The sequence below is a fragment of the Ricinus communis genome, chromosome 3 (genome assembly GCF_019578655.1).
Source record: "Ricinus communis isolate WT05 ecotype wild-type chromosome 3, ASM1957865v1, whole genome shotgun sequence".
Taxonomy (NCBI): domain Eukaryota; kingdom Viridiplantae; phylum Streptophyta; class Magnoliopsida; order Malpighiales; family Euphorbiaceae; genus Ricinus; species Ricinus communis.
Window position 1 is genome coordinate 13736871 of NC_063258.1, and position 6265 is coordinate 13743135.

At 36.6% G+C, this 6265-nt stretch overlaps 1 non-coding gene across 1 annotated transcript; it reads right to left on the bottom strand.

The window, feature by feature from the left end:
• Positions 1-5299: 5299 nt before the first annotated feature.
• LOC112534538 lies at positions 5300-5403 on the bottom strand. The gene has a single exon (XR_003078833.2). It is a non-coding gene; the product is annotated as a small nucleolar RNA R71 (small nucleolar RNA).
• Between the last annotated feature and the right edge of the window lie 862 nt (positions 5404-6265).

Here is a 6265-nt window from a genome sequence, read left to right on the forward strand (position 1 = left end):
TCAAGTCTTGCCTAATTATGCTGGCAGATCGAATTAAATATGTAGAATTTGAAGGTTAAGATTAATTGTGGAAAAAGTGTTTAGAATTGAGTTTGGATTTTAATTTGACTGAGTTAGTGAATAGTCAGGCTTACTACGGGATTTGGTGGCCGCCTACCCATTCCCTAGTGCCAGTCATGGGACCATAGATTGGATCGTGACAATTCAGATCGAGCCAAAAGAAGAAAAGTTTTAGATAACTCTTCAAAGTTTCTATATCATAAAAGAACACTTGATTTAAAGCTTCCTAGCTCAAGATATGATCAAAACAATAAGACTGAAAAACTAGGTTTTTAGAGCTCGAATTCTATATCTTCTAACCCTAACCCAATTCAACAAAATATTAAAATTACTTACCAAATAAACCTCTAAAGCCTTTGTAGATGAATATTAAGATCTAAAATGGATTCTAAACCTTCAAATTCCACTTGAAAATTCAGTTTTTTTTTTAAGAATAAGAAGAAGAAAGAAGAAGAAGAAGACGGAAGAAGAACTACCACCTTTTCTTTCTTCTTCCTCTTTTCTATCATATTAATTTTTTTTAGGTTTAATTAACCCTTTTATTTTTACCATTAATCAATTTAATCCCTTAACATTCTAATTCTTATTATGGACTTAATTGTAATATTTATAATATTCTTCTATTTAACATTAGCATTAATACCATACATATCTCATGCATTTCTCATATCTATATGATATGCATGTTATAAAAATAAATGTAAATGCATTAGGTGGTTATTACACAGCTCATACATAAGCTACTGGAGCATATTGTTTAACCCCTGAAACTGTGCCCTAGTCTCATCTTGAAATTGCCCAAACTCCTTTCTGTGCTGCACAAACTCAGTATTGTGCTGCTGCTATAAATCACAAACTCGATCTAGTCAGTCAGCCAAAGCACTAATCTGAGCACTTGATGTCCCTGCAGAATAAGAAGAGGAAGCTCCAGATGCTCCAGATGTAGGCATAAACACTCTGGCTGGGTTAGCAATCCTAATGACCAAAATTACTAGAACTACATATGGACTTAAGCTCTCACGCACATACCCTTTTGCCATTAGCTCATCCACTTACCATTGAAGCTCCTTTTTTTTCCTCAGGATTGCGTCAATAGACTAGCCTATTTGGTATGGCAGCCCCTGACACGAAGTCAATTTGATGTTCTATACCCCTTTCTAATGGTAAATCGATTGGCATTTTTTCTGGAAAAACATCATCAAACTCTTGTAAAAGGTTAGCAAACATACTGGGCAAGGAAATATAAAAGTTAGTAGTGTTCAAATATACATCCGTTTAAGTAACCAAAAACACTACTCTATTGATATGTAATGCATGCCTAATCTCACCTTCCTACAATAAACTACCTTTTTCAGTTTAGGTTGCTCACTTGCTTGATTACCACTATCTTTACCATTCTTGGGTGGTTGAATAACACGCTTGGCATTTTCAGTGTCAGCCATTTCTTTCTCTAATTTACTTTGGTCATCATGCATTTCCTTGGGAGAAAAAAGTGTTAATGTAACTTTTCTCCTTCCTTTATAAAAATATGCCTATTAAGAAAGCCATTGATGAGCTTTTCTATCAAATTGTCCTGGTTTACCTAACAAGATATGGCCTGCATGCATTGGCACTACATCACATAGCACCTCTTATGTGTATCTACCTATTGTGAAGGGTAGAATGACTTGCTTATTCACCTTAATCTCACCATAATTGTTAAGCCATAGAAATCTATATGGTCTAGGATGAGGTATCAAGTTCAATCCTAGTTAGCAACATTAGTACAACTTCCACTGTTAATGATAAGGATACAAGTCTTACCTTGTACATGGCACCCGGTGTGGAAAATATTGTCCCTTTGCTGCTGCATATCATCATCATCCTCCATTTGCACACTGAATGTACGCCTAGCAACCAAAATATCACCCCTCATTAGCTTTTCAACACCATCATCACTGCAATCTCCTAATTGTGGAATTTCATCCTCTTAATTATCACTATCCTCGCTTTTGGATTAAATCTCGCCATGCTCTCTAACCACCATATCTCACCTATTTGGACATTGGAAGCAATGTCTCCATTTCCTAAGGACTTGATGCACTTAATGTCTCTGTTTCTGCTTTTGTTCAATAAGGGTTTAGTTTGTACTTTAGTGTCTGAACTCCCTTCTGCTTTGTTATCTTACAAACATATTTGTTATCATCTTGTTTACCTTCTTTCTAAGAGCTATTCTAATTCAGTTTAGTACTAGAACTACCCTTGAAGTCATTCTTTGCTGGCCATCTCGATTTGATTTGTTTTTCCATTTTGATGGGAATATGCACCATCTCATCCATCTGCACATAATGTTGTAACTCAATCCTATCAATAAATTCTTTATTTAACCCTATAAGAAAACGTGTCGTTATGGCTTCTCTATCTTGCATCAAGCCTAGCTTAGTCATCAACATCTCCATTTCCTTAAAATAATCTTCAATACTCTTTGTACCTTGCCTTAAGTATTGAATTCTTTGAAGCAACTCCCTTTCGTGATGCAAAGGTACAAATCTCTTCTTCATAATATTGTTAAGAGCCACCCAACTGTTAATTGGCTCTTCCATGTTTCTTCTCCTATTCATTATTATTTGCTCATACCACATAATAGCATAGTCACTAAAATGGCTAACCACCAATCTTATTTGCTTCTCATCTGAAAAATTATGACAATCAAAGCCCTTTTTCCCACTTTAAAAAGGCTTTAAGGTTAGATTTACCTGCAAAGTTGGGTATCCGAAGTTTGATATTACCCAGGTTTCGGTCAACATTATCATTACTATATACCCATTAGCACCATAATTGCCACCACCTCTACCAAAGTTAGGGTTTTGCCTAGCTCCTATACCTACACCATAATTTGCACTATATCATCCTCTACTAGCTCCTATGAACGAAGGGTTATTATGATCCTCATAAGTTGATTATTATATCTATAATTTCCAATAGGTTCTTGTCTACGATCACCTTGCCATACATCCACTCCAACATTGTGCCTATTACCATTATTCCCTCCAAGTGCGGCAATTTGATTTATAAGGGTTCTTTGGTTAGCCTCCATAGTTCTAGTCATCTCCTTTATATCTTACTCAAATCTTTCTAACCTCTAATTTAAAGTAGTTATGTTTTATTGTAACCTCTCATTGTTATGCATTTGTGGCAAAGGAATGCTAGGTTGTTGTATCCTAGCCTCATTATCATTGCCACCATTACTACCATTTCAACCACTTGATATGGTTGCAATAAAAGGTTAGAAAAATAATAAAACAAAAATAAATAAAAATTAAAGTCCTCACACACTTCCTCACATGTTTGCTTTCAAATAAATAGGGATGTTCACTCATGTTTCACACTAATAATTATATTCTCACAAGGTTAAAATTCACACCACTCAAGCTTGTTTTTGAATATTCTTGTGTGAATCAAGAATCACTACAAATTTATCACTCTCTTTGTAGTACACAAGAATCAAAGATTAAAACACATAGTTGAAGCAAATGTTAAAATTCAAGAAAGTATCAAGGTTGTGTTCGAATCCAGAAATTAGGAATTAAAGATTAAAGAAACTCAAAAGGAAGCAAATGAAGAAGTTATCTAAAAGCACTAATATGTAAAATGGAAACAAGAAAAAGGCAACAAGCAAATTGACAAGTTTTAAAGAAATATTCTCTGCAACTTTTAATGACTCAAGAACACTAGAAAATAACTAAAGAAATAAAGGACATATGAATTAAAGACTCAAAGCATGCAACAATCAAGAAAATACATGCAAGAATATCAAGATAATCCCCAATGCCATTAGTCAAGCTAGTTAATTGCGCTCTCATGTCTCCTTATGCCAATCCTTGTGTCATTAGGAGTCATTGTCCTTAGAGGAGTAAGGAATGATGGAGATCCCAATAGTGCAAATTATGAATAATAATATAAATCTAGTTTTCATTACATTGATTGTATTGATTACTATTCATAGAATTCTTTTAGCAATTGAGAAATTGTAATTTATTTCGGAAATTTAATTAGAAGAACAGGTTAATTTTCATTTAGAGGTAAGGTTAATTTATTTGCCGGATTAAGAATTAACAAAGCTTAATAGAGGTGGATTCAAACTTAAGGCTTACTTAATAAACAATCGTTAGGAAGAGATTCCAACTTTAGGTTATGAGGTTTAGGAATTCAGTTGTCTCGAGAGGGAGACCAAATTCAGTTTAGAATCCATCTGCGGGTAGCATAATCAGACTCAATAATCTATTATCTTTTGTTTGATAGCCAACTAGTCTAGGTCCTCTTTGGGCTTGCTTTCTTGTCTTGATTATTCTATTTGCTCATTCATTTCGCATTACACTTAGAATTTAGTTTTTAGTAAATCTAGAAACCTCTGTTATTAATTTTAGGCTAGAAAATAAGGAACGAAGTAGTAACTCTAGGATTTCACTTTCCCGAGGTATACAAATATTTTTAATACTTGCCGTTGTGCTAGGCTGCATCGATAGGTTCACTGTCTTAGTTGTAGTTGCATAAGCATATGCGCATTAAGTTTTTGGCACTGTTGTCGGGGAATCTTTGTTTGAAAACTAAAGTGAAATTTGTTATTTGTTACTTTAGCCATATTTCTTTTCTGCTTTTTTCATTTACTTTTTATTCATTTATTTGTTTGGTTTGTTGCTGCCTTGTTCATTTTAGATAGTTTATGACCAGGAGTTCTAATCCTACACTGGTAGACCCTCTGCCCGAGCTAGAGCAATCCCTCAAGCAACTGAGGAAGTAATTAGACGTGGAGGAGAAGGAGCAGATTGAGATTCCTGTCCATATACCAGTAGACATGGCATACGGCAATAACAACATCGCTAAAGTAAACAGGACGATGTACGAGTTTGCTAGACCTTCCTCGTAGAGGACGAACACTAGTATATTGAGGCCATCTGTTGCAGCGAACAATTTTGATATTAACCCAAATGTCATTCAGATGGTGTAGCAGAGTGTACAGTTTGGGGGCTTGTCCAGTGAAGATCCTAATGCCCACATCACGAATTTCTTGGAGATTTGTGATACCTTCAAGATAAATGGGACTACTGATGATGCCATTCGGCTTAGGTTGTTCCCATTTTCCTTGAAGGGTAGAGCAAAAAGATGGCTACAGTCCCTACTAGCTAACACTATCACCACCTGGAGTTCTTTGACTGATAAATTTCTTTATAAGTACTTTCCTCTTGCTAAGACTGTAAAGATACGTAATGATATTTCTTCTTCTGTGCAGTTTGATGATAAGAGCATGTATGATGCGTGGAAGAGGTACAAGGACCTGTTGAGATGTTGTCCACACCATGGTTTGCCATTATGGATGCAAGTGCAGACCTTTTACAGTGGCTTGAACTCAGCCATAAGGCAGATGGTAGATGCAACTGCAGGTGGGGCCATCAACAGTAAGATGCCAGAATAGGCCAGGACGGGAAGGAGTGGTGAACTAGGTAGATTCTACATCAACCTTGGCAGCTCAGGTGGAGCTTTTAGCTAAGAAGATCGACCAGCTCCAGATGCCAATCCAAGCAGCACAGCTTGGCTGCGAGTTTTATGGTGGCCCGCACTACAGTGCAAACTGTAATGCGAGAGGTATGTTTGCTTCTTCTTTATCTTCTTCTTCTACTGACCATGAACAACTTGATTATGTAGGAAATGAGCCCATGCAGCAGAATCACCCATACAACAACACATACAACCTAGGGTAGAGAAACCATCCCAACTTCGGGTGGCAAAATAACAATATCCAAGGTCCACCAGGATTTCAACGGTTGCACCAGCAGCAATCCCAACAGCAGACTGTTCTCCCTCAACTATCTCAGAACCAGGAGAAGAATTCCAATTTAGAGGAGTTGATGATGAAGTTTGTGTCCACTTTAGAGAACATGTTTCAGTAGACGGACATAACTCTTAGAAATCAACAAGCCTCCATATAGAATTTGGAGAATCAGATAGGCTAGATTTCTAAGATGTTGGCTAAGAGACAACCAGGGACGCTCCCCAGCACCACAAAATCAAACCCGAGGGATCATGTTAAGGCTGTCACCTTGAGATAAGGTAAGCAGTTAGCTAGCTCTTTACCTATGGCTGATGATGATGCTGTTATGCAGGATGAGCCAGAGCCTAAGGTGACAGAGCCTGCATGAATAGAGGATAAGAAGAAGAGTCCTGTGAG